This window comes from Salvelinus sp. IW2-2015, unplaced genomic scaffold (genome assembly GCF_002910315.2).
Source record: "Salvelinus sp. IW2-2015 unplaced genomic scaffold, ASM291031v2 Un_scaffold1853, whole genome shotgun sequence".
Lineage (NCBI taxonomy): Eukaryota > Metazoa > Chordata > Actinopteri > Salmoniformes > Salmonidae > Salvelinus > Salvelinus sp. IW2-2015.
The window spans coordinates 29,928-47,023 of NW_019943218.1; the positions used below are offsets into that span (position 1 = coordinate 29,928).

General features: G+C 42.1%; 1 long non-coding RNA gene across 1 annotated transcript; it reads left to right on the forward strand.

The window, feature by feature from the left end:
• The first annotated feature begins 1,312 nt into the window (after positions 1-1,312).
• LOC112072194 (uncharacterized) lies at positions 1,313-6,660 on the forward strand. Its single transcript, XR_002894272.2, has 3 exons — positions 1,313-4,025; positions 4,907-5,107; positions 5,993-6,660. It is a non-coding gene; the product is annotated as an uncharacterized lncRNA (long non-coding RNA).
• Positions 6,661-17,096: the final 10,436 nt, after the last annotated feature.

Here is a 17,096-nt window from a genome sequence, read left to right on the forward strand (position 1 = left end):
ATTTACTGGGTGACTTCACTTTTACTGAGTTCATTTTACTGATAAGGTATCTTTACTTTTACTCAATTGGGTACTTTTCCCACCACTGGTGTGTGTGTGTGTGTGTGTTGTGTGTGTGTGTGTGTGTGTGTGTGTGTGTGTGTGTGTGTGTGTTGTGTGTGTGTGTGTGTGTGTGTGTGTGTGTTGTGTGTGTGTGTGTGTGTGTGTGTGTGTGTGTGTGTGTATTGGGTACTTTTCCCACCACACTGCCTTTGACAGTTCCATTGTGGCCCTTAAGAAACAGAAATTACCCCTTGATTGCCTGATGGCAGTTTTATGACGATGTTTATGATACCTGTACGATTATGAGAGACCAGGTAAGCTGTGTGTGGTGTGTTTACAGTGTCCCACGAGGGCCGTTCTACTACCCCCGGCCCTGGTCTTGCTTAGCCTACTCTCTACCTCTCCCAGTAATGGATTCCAGTCCGGTAAAAAATAAAGGTATCTGCATGGGTCGCAAACTTATCTCAGGGGTGATGCATTTTGTAGGAGCGTGCGCTTCGAGTGGAGTGGGGGGGGGGGTCGAATGGCCTCGCGGGGGAGATATATCGATGCAGACGTTTTCCCATTACCAGGGCCTCCCAGCGTCTAAACAGCCAACCGGGGAGGATTCCGCCGCCGAACAGGCTGACGTGTGATCTAAATGAAATGTGGTTGGTTTCCCCAGCGACGCTGTCTATAAATCACCACCTCCGCCCGACGGGGGTGTAGAAATACCTTGTCGCTTCGCTTCCCAGTCCTGCCGACCGCCGTAGGAGAGAGACAGGAGAGACTGAACAAGAAGGCTTCAGACAACACATTTTATGTTGTCAAGGTGTATCATCATGCCAGGTGACAGAACCAAGTCATCTCCTGATGCAGGTGGACTTATGGGACTTCACGCAGAATTACACATTCAATCTGTTCCCTTCCATAAAATGAATTATCTACCCTTGCATAACCTTAGTCAAACGCCATAATCTTCCAAATCAAGGGGTATATTTGTTTTATTGAAATTGCTGTAAATCTTCTAGACTGGGCTTTAAACTCACATGACCCCAATGGCATGACATGACCTTAACCATTTACTTCTAAATGAATGTTGTGATTGTGATATGAATAAAAACCTAACACACTGGTTAACGGCCCCCCCCCCACATACCTCCCATAACTATAATGGAATTCACTTTCTATGATCTCACTCCCTCGCTCTGCTCTGATAGACATGAGCCTGCAACTCTCATCTTTCCAGCATTGCAATTAATTATGTATTACCTTATAGAGCCGCGCGAAGGGTTCTGGATGAGCTGCACGCCTGATAAATTGAAATACATTTGACAAAGTTATAGAATTACTGGTGTCTGTTCAGAAATAAATGAAATTATTCAGAATAGTTTACGACACCATTAGAAAGCCTAAAATGTTGCCTAGCTGTGGAGTGTAGCCCAATAACAAGGCATAGCCTACAGTCGGGAACACGCAACAAATCTGTCAACGAACAAAGAATACTGAGAAAACCTTTTGCAATATTTCAGTCTACAATCGCGGGAAAACACAGGTTGGAAAGCAAATGGCTCCTGCTGAAAAGAGAAGACTAATCTGTAAAATGTAGGCTACCAAGATATTTGATCAACTTGCAAATGGTGTTTTACAAAGTAAAACGAGAGAAAGAAGTAGAGATTGTGAGAGGCTTTTGGCATTAGCGCATATGCAATCATCAGAGAGTGAGCTGCACATCATTGGGTGAGTCAGTGAAACTGGAAAGCATGTTTAGGACTATAATTTCCTCCTCACATTGTAGCCTACAATAATGTCTCCACACACCTAGGCTATTGACTGATTCAAGACACGGTCTTTTTCATTGATCTCAGGTTGTCAGTGTCAAAGTGGCCTGTCATTTCGATCATTTATTATGTATTATATGTTATGTATTATGGCGCTTTCACGACAACTGGGAACTAGAGAAAAACGAGGTCGAATTATGACGTCAGTGATTTTTTGTGTCGGAAAGTCGGCGCTCTAGAAAGAGGCCATATTTCCCCACTTGGAATTCCGTGTTGGATGACCGTTCACAACGCAACCCGGATGATATGCACGCAATGCTTTATTATAAAGGTTGTTGTTTTTTCTCATGCGTTCCGGTACCTCAGAGCTCCGCAGATCACCCGCGTCTCGCGCTCACGTTTTGTTCCGCCACCTCCCGATTTACAAATTAAGCACTTTAACGTTAGCTAGCTACAACAAAAAGTTAATCGCACGACCAAGCTAGTTGCCTAGCTCCGAGACAACAACTAAGGTTGCTATCCATGTAGCTACGTAGCAGTTGAACTATCTCAACGATGAGGTGTTCCAGCTACCAATGAGGAATCGGCCCAGAAGCGGTCCTCTTCCGGGGGGCCGGTGTAGTGCCGAAAATCTCCCCCCCTGGCAGAATCCACCCTTCTAATTTCCTTACTTTTGTGGCTAGAGTCAAATACTTTCTGTGACACACATCAGAGTCAACTACTTTCTATAGAACAAACTTCACGTCAGGATAGGCAACCGAAATGAATCATTAATGTATGTGTGTTATATTAAACATAGAGGAGGGAGTAAAATGTTGGCAAGCAATAAACATTTCAGAACAACTATGGCTGAATTATTATCCTTACACTTTCAAAAATACTAGTCGAATAAGACATGGGAGAGATTACGAATTTTGGAAAATAGATTTATTTATAGACTAATACAAAAATCAGTAGCTGATTAGGTACGGGCGACTGTTGCTGCCCCGGGTGTAGACGAGGGGGGGGGTTCGCCCAGGGCGCCATACAAACTAGAACCGCCATATACACTTGAAACAAATAGCCAAACCGAAAACTGTAGACAAAAATGCTTTCTGCTACTAAGATCAGTGAAATGTGGGCTAAACTGACAACGGAGTGAAGAGCAGAAATCTCAACTAGCAAGTCGCAGCAATGAAGAACGCCAAGGGGGAGACGCCAATTCTGGCAGGGGGAGATTTTCGGCACAACACCGGAACTGATTGAATCGGCTCGGAATCAGGTGTCCTACTCAGCCCGGAATCAAAACGAATGACTGCCCATTTCTGTCTACCGGACTTTGCCGGAATTTTACCAGAATCCACCCAATGTAGTTTTAAATAAATGTACACAAAATTACCCGATTTAGACATTTTAAATATTACACTTCCACACATTAAAAAAAATATATTGTATTTATTTTTTACCCCATTTTCGTCATATCCAATTATCTTGTCCCATCACTGCAACTCCCGTACACCATACACCTGGTGACTGTGTCAGCATGCATGCGCCTGGCCCGCCACAGGAGTCGCTACGATGCGACTGGACAAGGACACCCCGGCCGGCCACACCCTCCTCTAACCCGGACAACGGTGGGCCAATTGTGCGTCGCCTCATCAGTCTCCTTGTCGCGGCCGGCACGGGTGTCGAACCAGCATCTGTAGCAACGCAGTGTCTTAGACTGCTGCGTCACTCAGGATGCCCAATCTGCAACGTTTTTAATAATGATCAATTGCCTTGCACACAGTATCAAAATACTAAAATACTACTTAAACCTCTTAAAGAATTTAATTTAAATTTTAATTATGTTTTGGGATCACAGAAACAATGAAAAAATATGGAAAAATAAATAAATGTTAATTATATAAAGCAGCCCGTGTAATCATCTGCCAGAGAGTAGCCACAATCGGCCCGAGCCCCAAGTAATACATTTGGGCCAGATAACTCACACCGGAATCGGCCCGAGCCCCAAGTAATACATTTGGGCCAGATAACTCACACCGGAATCATCCCGAGCTCAATCCCCACATCCCAGCCATAAGTAATACTGCCGAAGGCGGCCCAGGCGTAAGCCGAGTCTGACTCTCAGCCCGAGTGCCCCGACTCTCAGCCGGAATTGGCCCAGATCCACTGTGCTAGCTGGGATGTGACACAGAGACAAGCCAGCCATCTCCTGCACAACAAGTTCGTGGTCATCCTCAGGTGAGTGCAGCAGTCGTCTGGGGGAGATGGATCATGTGTGATTAACGGTTGAAACGTTTTTTTGATTTTAAAACACATCATATGCCTTTCTTTTCATCCAGACTAATTTAGAGAGAATCATTAGAGGAAATGTAATCATTCTAGGAAATTCTAAGGATGTATTTTGTATAGCCTCTGAAAGGTTGCTCGTTGCTTTGTGTGTTGGTGTTGAAGCGGAGCGTTCTATGTATAAGGACCTTGTGCTACTTCTCCAGAAGGACAATTATCTGAGCGTGTCACAGCTGAAGACCACGGTAAAGATTTCACTGAGCTCTTACAGCAAATGTAATGTCAGAATGGAAGAATGTGTGTGTGTGTTGGTCGGCAAAACAAGTGACACACACACACACACACACACACACACACACACACACACACACACACACACACACACACACTACATCTCAGATCAGTGCATAATGAGACACAAGGGAAAATAAGTCTGTTTTCTGAGACACACAGTTTCTTCTCTGGTCCTCAGGGGGAGTTAAAGAAGTCTGTTTTCTGAGACAGTTTCTTCTTTGGTCCTCAGGGGGAGTTAAAGAAGTCTGTTTTCTGAGACAGGTTTCTTTCTCTGGTCCTCAGGGGAGTTAAAGAAGTCTGTTTTCTGAGACAGTTTCTTCTTTGGTCCTCAGGGGAAGTTAAAGAAGTCTGTTTTCTGAGACAGTTTCTTCTCTGGGTCCTCAGGGGGAGTTAAAAGAAGTCTGTTTTCTGAGACAGTTTTCTCTTTGGTTCCTCAGGGGGAGTTAAAGAAGTCTGTTTTCTGAGACAGTTTCTTCTCTGGTCCTCAGGGGGAGTTAAAGAAGTCTGTTTTCTGAGACAGTTTCTTCTCTGGTCCTCAGGGGGAGTTATCCTTTGAACAGGACAGTCTGGTTGAGGGGTGCCGCGAGGTGCGTCAGTTCCGCTCGGACCTCCACCCGGTGAGGTTCTACTTCCTGACACGTCTCTACTCGTACTATATGAAGAACATCCTAGCTGACTTCCGCACCGGCCTCAAACCTGACTTCCTGATTTGTCGACTCCTGTATCTGGGACGTCTCCAGGTACTTAATTCGGTTCTATTCTATAATCTATTCTATTCTACTGTATTTATTTTGTGCTTGTTCACTGTGGATTACAAACTCTAACCTATACGTTCAGATCTGATATAGGTCTAGTGAAGGGGGAAACCTTCAAACTGATCTCCTTGATTCTGTTAGCTCAATTTAGAAGAATTCCCCAAGAGCTCACTAATCAGATACATTTTTAGTAAGAGTCGTATTGTTTAAAAAAAAAAAATAGATAATCAGTTTGTCCAGTTGAAAGTCTTAAATGTGTCTTGTGGCATTTGAATCAGCTCACAGCATCACTCTGGCCACGATGACAACAGTGTAGGCTAGTACTGACAGTCCTTTAACCTACCTTACAGATCCTTCCCAGTAATCACTTGGTTTGCATCAAATTTGATTAAAGTTCAGTCTCGTAGTTGTTGCTGCTCCGTCAGGGTGAGAGAAAGGGAGAGTGAGCGAGCGAGAGAGAAAGAGATGAGTGTGTGATTAATTATGTACAGACTGAATGGAATCACTCTACCTGGAGCCTGAGGGCCCTTTAGTTCTGCCAAAGAGTGGAAAATCAAAAAGGAATCACATAGTTTCGCATCATCAACCAATTTCAGGCTTGACGATGTTTTCTCTAGTTTAGAGGAGAAATATTGAACTATTTGTCAAGAGGTAGAGCATAGCAGAACTGCAGAAGTGTTCCTATGATATTCGCATTGAATAGCCTAGATTTTTAATCGATTTTAGATGCTTACGTGGGCCGATCTGCATCAATCGATTCATTTTATTTACATAATCATTTTCTTAAAGATTCCCTTGCATAATTTCTTCCAATGTTTCTGAAGTTGTTTTCGTGAGGGTGTTGATGACGTGTCGCTTTGTCTGTCACAGGTATGGTCGAAAATGGGGTTTCCACAATACAGAGAGAACCACCGTAAATGATTTGAACAGATCAAAGCCGGCATGCTTCCAGAATGTCTCACAGTGTGGAACCTGGTCATGCCACTGGGCAAGAAGATCACATTGGTGGCTTTCAGGTTCCTGAGGTAAATGGGTGACCAATCAGAAAGAGAGAATATATTTTTGTTACTGACTGACATTCGGTAACCATGGTACTGTAGTCAGTATGTGAGACTGTAGCAACACACTGATAGACAATGAAGCCATGGATGCTTTGCAAACTTCATGAGTCAACTTCACATCTTCTAATATGTTGTTCTTAGTATGCTGGCATTTAGGGCTCACAAAGCAATAACACCAGGATAAATATATTATTTTAAATACTTATTTTAGTATTTCCAGTTCTAGAGTCCCCATAGCCTCTCTGCATCCTCCCCACCCTCTCCACAGATTGCACACATGGGCATGATGCTGCGCAAAGTTGTGATCGGCGCTAAACTTCTACAGCAGCAGGTTAGCGGACTCCTACGCGCTGGACTTGTGGTTCCGCCACAGGCTGCAGGCTATGTGTACTGTAGTCTGGTGATGTGTACTGTAGTCTGGTGATGTGTACTGTAGTCTGGTGATGTGTACTGTAGTCTGGTGGTGTGTACTGTAGTCTGGTGTGTGTACTGTTGTGTCTTTGTAACTGTAGTCTGGTGGTGTGTACTGTAGTTCTGGTGATGTTGTACTGTAGTCTGGTGATGTGTACTGTAGTCTGGTGATGTGTACTGTAGTCTGGTGGTGTTGTACTGTAGTCTGGTGATGTGTACTGTAGTCTGGTGATGTGTACTGTAGTCTGGTGTGTGTACTGTAGTCTGGTGATGTGTACTGTAGTCTGGTGATGTGTACTGTAGTCTGTGGTGTGTACTGTAGTCTGGTGATGTGTACTGTAGTCTGGTGATGTGTACTGTAGTCTGATGATGTGTACTGTAGTCTGGTGATGTGTACTGTAGTCTGGTGGTGTGTACTGTAGTCTGTGGTGTGTACTGTAGTCTGGTGATGTGTACTGTAGTCTGGTGGTGTGTACTGTAGTCTGGTGATGTGTACTGTAGTCTGGTGATGTGTACTGTAGTCTGGTGATGTGTACTGTAGTCTGGTGATGTGTACTGTAGTATGTGATGTGTACTGTAGTCTGGTGATGTGTACTGTAGTCTGGTGATGTGTACTGTAGTCTGGTGATGTTGTACTGTAGTCTGGTGATGTGTACTGTAGTCTGGTGTGTGTGTGTGTTGTACTGTAGTCTGGTGATGTGTACTGTAGTCTGTGGTGTGTACTGTATGGTGATGTGTACTGTAGTCTGGTGATGTGTACTGTAGTCTGGTGATGTGTACTGTAGTTGGGTGATGTGTATGGTACTGTAGTCTGGTGATGTGTACTGTAGTCTGGTGATGTGTAACTGTGTCTGGTGATGTGTACTGTAGTCTGGTGATGTGTACTGTAGTCTGGTGATGTCTGTACTGTAGTGGTGATGTGTACTTAGTCGCGTATGTGTTACTGTAGTCTGGTGGTGTGTACTGTAGTCTGGTGATGTTGTATGTGTGCTGTGTGTACTGTGTCTGGTGATGTGTACTGTAGTCTGGTGGTGCTGTATCTGTAGTCTGGTGGTGTGTACTTTAGTCTGGTGATGTGTACTGTAGTCTGGTGGTGTGTACTGTAGTCTGTGGTGTGTACTGTAGTCTGGTGATGTGTACTGTAGTCTGTGGTGTGTACTGTATGTGATGTGTTACTGTAGTCTGGTGTGATGTGACTGTAGTCTGGTGATGTGTACTGTAGTATGGTGATGTGTACTGTAGTCTGGTGATGTGTACTGTTAGTACTGGTGATGTGTACTGTAGTCTGGTGTGTGTACTGTAGTCTGGTGGTTTGTTACTGTAGTCTGGTGATGTGTACGTAGTCTGGGTGTGTACTGTAGTCTGTTGGTGTACTTAGTCTTGGTGTTGGTACTGTAGTCTGTGATGTTACTGAGTCTGGTGATGTGTACTGTAGTCTGGTGATTGTACGTAGTCTGGTGATTGTTACTGTAGTCTGGTGATGTGTACTGTAGTCTGGTGATGTGTACTGTAGTCTGTGAGTTACGTAGTCGTGATGTGTATGTAGTCTGATGTGTACTGTAGTCTGGTGATGTGTACTGTAGTCTGGTGGTGTGTACTGTAGTCTGGTGGTGTGTACTGTAGTCTGGTGATTGTACTGTAGTCTGGTGTGTGTACTGTAGTCTGGTGATGTGTACTGTAGTCTGGTGATGTGTACTGTAGTCTGTGATGTGTACTGTAGTCTGGTGATGTGTACTGTATTTGGTGATGTGTACTTAGTCTGGTGAGGTTACTGTAGTCTGTGATGTGTACTGTAGTCTGGTGAGTGTACTGTAGTCTGGTGATGTGTACTGTAGTCTGGTGTGTGTACTGTAGTCTGTGGGTTACTGTAGTCTGTGATGTGTACTGTAGTTCTGGTGGTGTGTACTGTATGTATGTGTACTGTAGTCTGGTGATGTGTACTGTAGTCTGTGATGTGTACTGTAGTCTGTGATGATGTATGTGTTACTGTAGTCTGGATGTGTACTGTAGTCTGGTGATGTGTACTGTAGTCTGGTGAGATGTACTGTAGTCTGGTATGTGTACTGTAGTTGGTGATGTTGACTGTAGTCTGGTGGTGTGTACTGTAGTCTGGTGATGTGTACTGTAGTCTGGTGGTGTGTACTGTAGTCTGGTGATGTTGTACTGTAGTCTGGTGGTGTGTACTGTAGTCTGGTGTGTTACGTAGTCTGGTGGGTGTACTGTAGTCTGTGATGTGTACTGTAGTCTGGTGAGGATGATGATGGTGATGTGTACTGTAGTCTGGTGAGGATGATGGTGATGTGTACTGTAGTCTGGTGATGATGATGGTGATGTGTACTGTAGTCTGGTGATGATGATGATGGTGATGTGTACTGTAGTCTGGTGATGATGGTGATGTGTATTGTAGGAATGATCCTTTGTCTACACAGAGACATTTTTCCTGCCGAAACTCTAACACGTTCTACAAGCGAATACTGGAACGATATTTCTGACATAAGAACGAGGGGAATGGTCAGAGGCGAGCTAAAGAATAATCATGTCATATGGGTTGTTATTTTGTGATGTCATTAAAAGTGTTATAAAGGAACTACTGTAACTTGGAAAGTATACCCACTACATGTACGAGGTCTCCATTCTTTACGTTGTGCATGAAATATGAAAAATTATGAAAGTATTTTTGTTAAGATAGGAATGTGATTTTAGGAGCCATGAGATCATTTGTCTCCTATAAACTTTGCACAGTAAGTAGCCACGCCCCGAGTGAGGTCAGAGATGTGTGTCAGCCTGAGGGAACTGTCCCTTTCGACCAGAATGCATAAAAGGATTGGTAAAGAAATTAACATTGACACCAGAACATCGCCAGGCTGCAGATGCGCCTGTAAAGTAATTTGAACCCTGAATACCAACACGAGGTGGAGAAGAAAACTCCCCTCAGATAATCACTGTTCTTAGTCAAATATCTAGAAAAGCACATTTTAAGTGGGAATACTCTACTACTCTTCTCAATTCACTGTATTTTACTCATCACCAATGGGAACCTTCGACACGGCTGGCTAGCCTATCTTCCGAAGGAGCATCTTCCAGAGTGAACAACAGTAGAAGACTGGGGAGGGGGGAACCCTTTAGGACAATCAGAGCCTTACAAGGGTGTAGCTGAAAGGCCCAACACCCTTCCTAACAAGGCCTCATTCCGACAGAGAAACGGCGAACGAAGGTATTCATCGTAAATACATTCATGATTTCTTACTCCAAACGGGAGAAGAGTTTCTAAAATGTATCAAAGATTATTGTCTTTTTCTCTCTCTCTCAACCTCCCTCTCCATATCCTTTTGTAAAAAGCAAACCATATTGTGTCAGTCCGCTAGGGACCTTTTCCTAATGTATTAAGTGTGTATGTTATTCTGTGTTATCATTTAGTTAGCTAGTAAATAAATAATTAAACCAATTTGTGTTGTAACTGAATCACAAGTATGGCTGGGGTTTTTGCAGATGCAAGGAGGTTAGGATCTGTTCAAAATGATTTTATGATACGAGGTTGTGATTAATACGTTGACTGTTTTATGGTTGTGATAGGTAAAGATCTTTTAGAGTTGAATTCGGGAGATGGTAACTCAACTGATCTCATGGTGCCCCAAATCCTAATGAGTTAATTGTTACATGATTCATTTCATCGGGTGACAAACATATCCAGATGATGCTGCGTAATATTTTGCGCTATGATTCTATCGCTATCGGTGTGATCCAGGCGTTAGGCTTTACACCCTGTTGTAAAGAGGATTCACGTGCTTAATTTTAAGAAGTTATCTGTCCACTTAAGTTGTGATACAAACCTTATTTAAACATTTAGGATACATGAGGTGTGCGACTATGATTTGAAAAAGTTGCACCAAAAAAAAAATGTTGTTTCTTGCCTTAAGCTGGGCATCCTTCACAAGTGATCGGCTAATATTGTCACCCATCAAACTATTCTTGATTTAATCTTGTCTTTACATATACATGTGAAATTAGTTTTGATTTTGAATGGACCATTATCACGCACCTGTCTGGAAACAGGGCCATGGAGGAAAATACATGTCATCTATGCACTGAAATAGCGAATGGAGGACACTTTTCCTGTGGTTCATTTTCATGCCAGCCAGGTAGGCAATATTCCTGTTGTAAAGATAAGCAATGTGCTTAATATTACATAGGTCGTAATCATTAATCACTAGTCTTCATTTCTCATGAATATAATAAAGAAATGCCTATCTAATTATATTGTCCTTTACTTAGACATTTATTTCTAATCATATATGTTTATCCTTTCACCTTACTTGTTCCACAAAATGCAAGTAGTTCCTCTCTGCTTCCCCTTGTTCACAGCCCTACCCATAGAGTTGTATAGAAGACTACCCATAGAGTTGTATAGAAGACTACCCATAGAGTTATATAGAATACGTTTGTGTTCTAGTCGTCTTCTGTGTGTTCTGTTAAATCCTGTGGTGCTACCGTTCTACAGCGCTGCCGGGATTCAGGATTCATCTACTGCTCTCTTTCTCTCGCTCTGTAGTTCACGGCAGGAACATGAGGCCGCCTCAGGACGATGTCATGTTACATCACAACCAATGGAATTTTCCTCAATTTACAGGTACAACAGTTTGAAATGGTGTCCCCTCATCTTCTCTCTGCACTGATCTCAGTAGACAGTGTAGTGGATTCCTGTCAGGATTCTGCTTTCACCTGTCCAATTCTATCACGTCAGTTCAGACAGAGGACAGGAGAAGAGGAAGCCACTAAACTTTTGGGAAGCACCTGTAGTGATATAGCTATTAGGTTTACTCAGTACTGCTTTCTTACGATGACCCACTGTCACTCCTGAGGTGGCCTGATGTGGAGGTAGAACAGACCAGACCAAATGATGCCAGAACCACCCCAGCATACCCCTGCAGCCAAATGACACCTGGTCAGTAACAAAAGAGTATTGTCCCAAGCATGAAAAGGAAATGTAAGCATAGAGGATCTAGTGTATTCAGCAGGGGATAACAAACAGAGCTAACCTGCTTCGTGTAATTTCTGCCCTCTTAAAGAGACCGTATGCTCAGAACCCACCAACACAGAAATAATTCTACCTACAACTCCACAAAAAATGTAATTATCAGATGTAAATTAGCTTAATTAGTTTAAACATTTACATTGATGTGTAAACTGAAATGTTGATTAATATGCATTGTCCCTGTGTCAACTAAATTACTAAAACCAAATCATATCCCTACTGAAGCAGTTGATTCATCTTTTCTTGATGGTGACGTGCATTTTAATCATCTGAGAATCTCCAGGGCCGCGTTTACACAGGCAGACCAATTATTATCATATTTTTCAGTAATTGGTCGTTTGACCAATCATATGAAAGAGATCTGATGTGATTGGTCAAAAGACCAATTAGTGGGAAAAAGATCAGAAATTGGCTGCCTGTGTAAACACAGACTTAAATTGTGTTCCAATACTCATACTAACCTCACTAACCGTAGTATTTGTGACGTGAATTAAGTATATAGTATGCTTATTGGTCATTGTTATGGATATAGTTAGTATGCCAAAGGTTCCAGGATGTCGTACTAAATTCGCCAAAAAAATACAAAGCTTACAAGCAGTGGACACTATTTCTGTGCTTTTATGGCCCATAATGCAATTCTTCAGAAAATGGGCGTAGCTTCATAACGTTTTCAGATTTGAAGAAAATGGGGGTATTTGTGATGTTCCTCTGGGTACCAGCTCATGTGGGAGTAGAGGGGAATGAGGAAGTGGATATTATTGCCAAGCAGGCTGTTATTAAACATCCTAATGTTGAGATGGAATTGTCAAATCAGTAAAGCAGAAGCCAAGGGGTTAATACGAACAGGGGTTAAAAATAAGTGGCAAGAGTTGTGGAACAAGGAGAGAAAGGGAAGACACCTGTATAAGATCCAGGACAAAGTTGGGGAAGGGAGGTCCTCAGGCCGAGAGAAGGGAGGAAAGTGTAGTCAGAAGGCTGAGACTGGGACACACAAGGCTCAACAGTACATTGAAAGTGGTGGGGGAAAAGACTGGGAGGTGTGATCATTGTCAGGAGGAGATGGAGACAGTGGAACATGTTCTATTTCAGTGCCAGAAATATATGAGAGAAGGGGAGCAATTGTTATTAGATTTAAGGAGTAATGGGGTTGAAGAGACAGGATTAAGTGAACTGCTGGAGAAATATTCAGGGGATGTAGTATTTAATTATGTGTTTAGTTTCCTCGGGGAGTATTCAGACCTTCACTGTCTCTGGTCCACATTCCAGTCCAGTTGGTGTCGGTAATGCACCTTAAAGTCGGTTGCCAACCGCCATATAAAATCCACAGAAGAAGAAGAAGAAAATGGCGGAAAATACGCAGCTGAAGTCCAACAAGAGCGGATACAAATTATGACAAATGTTAAGAAAATGTTGAGCGACGTAATAAAGTCATGACTTTTCAAATAAGTTCCATTGGCTGACAATTTGTTAGCTACGATATCCTTACAAAACGCATAGCATTACAGCAGTAGGTACCGGCGGTATGTTAGCTATGTCATGACGTGGCCCTTCCTGGGTATAGATTTTGGCTTCCCCCTCTCTCTCTCTCCTACACCCAGGTTCTGTTATCTCAGGTCGTACATTCCTGGTGGAGACTCTCTCCCCCTGGCTATGCAGTATGGAGAGAGTTTCACAGTAGAACAAAGGAACTCCCGCCAAATTCTACTACATTCCAGGATTTGAGAACTGAACAATGTCCATGTATTGGAGAATGTGTAAACGGTCGGTGGAGAAGCCAGCTACGACCCGGTCCATTTTGTTTCATGTTTGTGACCTCATGAAAGACAATACAGCCACATTACCATAACTCTGTTTATACAGGTTCCTCAGTTATGAGGTTTGCATCTAATTCTTGTATAAAATGAATGAGTAAAGATGAAACTATTTGTGAAATGATGTAATGTGATGTTAAACCTTTATTGTGAGAGAATTGTATTCTCAAGTCATTGGCCCGCCCCTGTGAGCACAGACATGATCAGGCGTCATGGAACCGCCACTTCTACTGTTACGAATAAAAGCCCCTCCTAAGAAAATCCTCTTCAGACTGAGCAAACCCGATTGCGAATAGTTTAGACCACAAAAACCTCAGTGTAAGCTAAGGTTGCAATGGTTGTTGAATTCCTAACCATACCACGTGGAGCATTGGCTACACGGCTGGAAATGGTTCAACTCTGAGACTATCGATCCCGACAGAATAAGAGCAAATCTTAGATACTAATTCCTAGTCTGCAGCTAGAAATTATGTAAACCTCGGACGAGAATACCGACAACCACTGAAACATCTATTCTATGAGGACATTTCTGAATGGTACTCTGAAGTATTCATTCTAACCACGAAAGGCTTTGATCTTCAGGGAAACAGAAAGAGAGAGAGACTCGGAGAGTTGGCAGACGGACCGGATTCCGACGACGCATGGGCGTAAATATATATTGATTGCAATTATTCCCGAATGAGTGAGCATTCATGTGCAAAGGATTAGCATTTAAATTAATATAAATATCAACTGTGTGTAGTGATCCATTTGTCTTTCCCGCTTCTTTCTCAGTCCACACCCACTTTCCTTTGTCCACCAAGCTGTCATATCGGTTTAGCCCACTAGGGAATCTTCCCTATCCTTGTTAGTAACTTATCTACTGTTTGTTTGTTTATGCATTTCTGTGATTATTTAGTTAGTTAGTAAATAAATGATTAAGCCATTTGGTGTATGGATGAGTCATAGTTTAGGCTGGGTTTGTGCAGATAACCAACAGTTTATGACGTTTGGAATGAGACTGACGTGATGTAAAGAATAATTCATTAATAGAAGACTAATTGATCAGATACTAAAATATCTGAAGAGTTATATTCGGAAAATTATAACTTTGTAATCTGAAGATTTTCCTTGGTGCCCCGACTTCCTAGTTAATTACATTTGCATGATTAGTTTAATCACGTAATAGTAATTACAGAGAATTGATTTGATAAAATAACAGTCTTCACTTTTAATGATGCCAAAGACACGACAGCTAGTTACCTAATGTTAGTTAGCTACTAGTACATCAAACTTACCAGTATATTAACTATCTGCTATCTAACTAACTACCCAACGTTTATTGACTTGATTATTCACATCATTCTTAGCTAAGTGGTATAGTCATTGTGCGTTTTAATGGACATTGTTAATTCTGGCTATCTACTCCGATTTCAGAGCACTCTCGTGTGAGTGTGCCAGAGCGCAGAATATCTGATGAATTTACGAATGCTCAACACCCAACACCCGTTGAATATGGCCGGTGTCAGTAAACACCTGCAAAAAAAAAGTGTAATTAAATTGTTGCCAGCAGTACAGTCACCAACGCTCTGGATAACATAAACAGCCTAACCAGCTCTGATAGGGCGAGTAAAATGGTCAGAGTGAGCTGTTCTCTCATTTGTGTCTAGAAGTAGCTAGCCAACATTAGCCAGTGAGGTTGGGTGCTTGACTGCCGTTGAATGCTCAGATCAACCCCCATCAGCTAGAGTGTCCAGTGTGCACTCTGAACGCTCCGATAGCGAAACACTCTTAATTTACGAACGGACAATCTGACGTTCTGGATTTACAAACGCCCAGAGCGCACTCTGGCACTCCAGATTGAATTTACGAACACACCCAAAATCATAAAATGTCTAGCTTGTAATTTGTTATGCTAACAAGCTAGCAAGGGGTTGCATAGCAACAGCATCAACTTCCAGTAGACAGGCGAAGCGCTAGACAGATACCGTAAGTTTACAGTATACAAAAAAATGAACTAATAGTATATGGTATATACTCACTAAGTATGTAGTATACAGTATGTTAGTATGGTATTGGAACACAGATTTAGTCTTATTCAGTGAGATACTTCTATTGCTCCTTTTGTAACTCAGTGGGAGGTGGGAATGTACCAGTTGTGAAGTCGTAAATACTACTTGAATGCATTCACGTGCTTTGAACTCATTGAGACACGCTGATTGGCTAATGGCCAACAAGTTGCATAAACCATAAACTAAAAGTACAACCATCGTGGTTGTAATTTCCTTAGTAGGTGAGGTCAGAGGTCAGAATGTGGTAGAAGTGGGAGCTCAGGATGACAGTAACTACCAGTTGTAGCAGCGTTAAGTGGATTTGTCCCAGTCGTACTTGGTAAATTCCCACTTTCCACTTGGCTACGAAAGCAGCGTTATTCAAACATGTCTACCATCTTGTAGGGCGCTTTTGGGCTATAACTTGTGTTGTGAACTTGATTGATTGACATCTTAAACAGATTTAAACAGAACACATTTTTGTCATGGGGCATAGATGTTTTAATTTTTTTATTTAACTAGTCAAGTCAGTTAAGAACTAATTCTTATTTACAACGACGGCCTACCAGGGAACAGTGGGTTAAAACATTTCTTCGGGATCGGTGTCCCTTCCACGGGACGGTTGAGCTAACGTAGGCTAATGCGATTAGCTTGAGGTTGTAAGTAACAAGAACATTTCCCAGGACATAGACATCTCTGATATGGGCAGAAAGCTTAAATTCTTGTTAATCTAACTGCACTGTGCAATGTACAGTAGCTATTACAGTGAAAGAATACCATGCTATTGTTTGAGGAGCGTGCACAATTTTGAACATGAAATTATTAACAAATTAGCCACATTTGGGCAGTCTTAATACAAAATTTTGAACATAAATGCAATGGTTCATTGGATCAGTCTAAAACGTTGCGCATACACTGCTGCCATCTAGTGGCCAAAATCTAAATTGCACCTGGGCTGGAATAATACATTATGGCCTTTCTCTTGCATTTCAAAGAAGATGGTACCAAAAAAAAATACAAAAAAACGGTTGGTTTTTTCTTTGTATTATCTTTTACCAGATCTATTGTGTTATATTCTCCTACATTCCTTTTACATTTCCACAAACTTCAAAGTGTTTCCTTTAAAATTGTACCAATAATATGCATATCCTTGCTTCAGGGCCTGAGCTATAGGCAGCTTGATTTGGGTTTGTCATTTTAGGCGAAAATTGGAAGAAAAAAAGGGGGCAGATCCTTAACTGTCTTGTTCAGGGGCAGAACGACACATTTTTACTTTGTCAGCTCGGGGATTCGATCCAGCAACCTTTCGGTTACTGGCCCAACGCTCTACCTAGGCTATCCGCTATCCCAATATTCTGCTATTCTACAAATTTCATCATGAAACAAAGAGAACTTTGCAGATTTAAAGTTTAAATTACACTGCATTTATGTTTTAAAAATTATCTTGGGGAATACAATAATTATTGAGCTGAACATTTTTACTGTGGATAGCAATATTTCTTTGAGCCTCCCAGGCCCATGTTGCCCAGGTTGAAGAAGATACATTGTAGATGAATAATACTACACTGTATTGTATTCCACACTCTAAATTTCTTCCACAGATCCCTTGGCCAAAATCCATTTAATCTG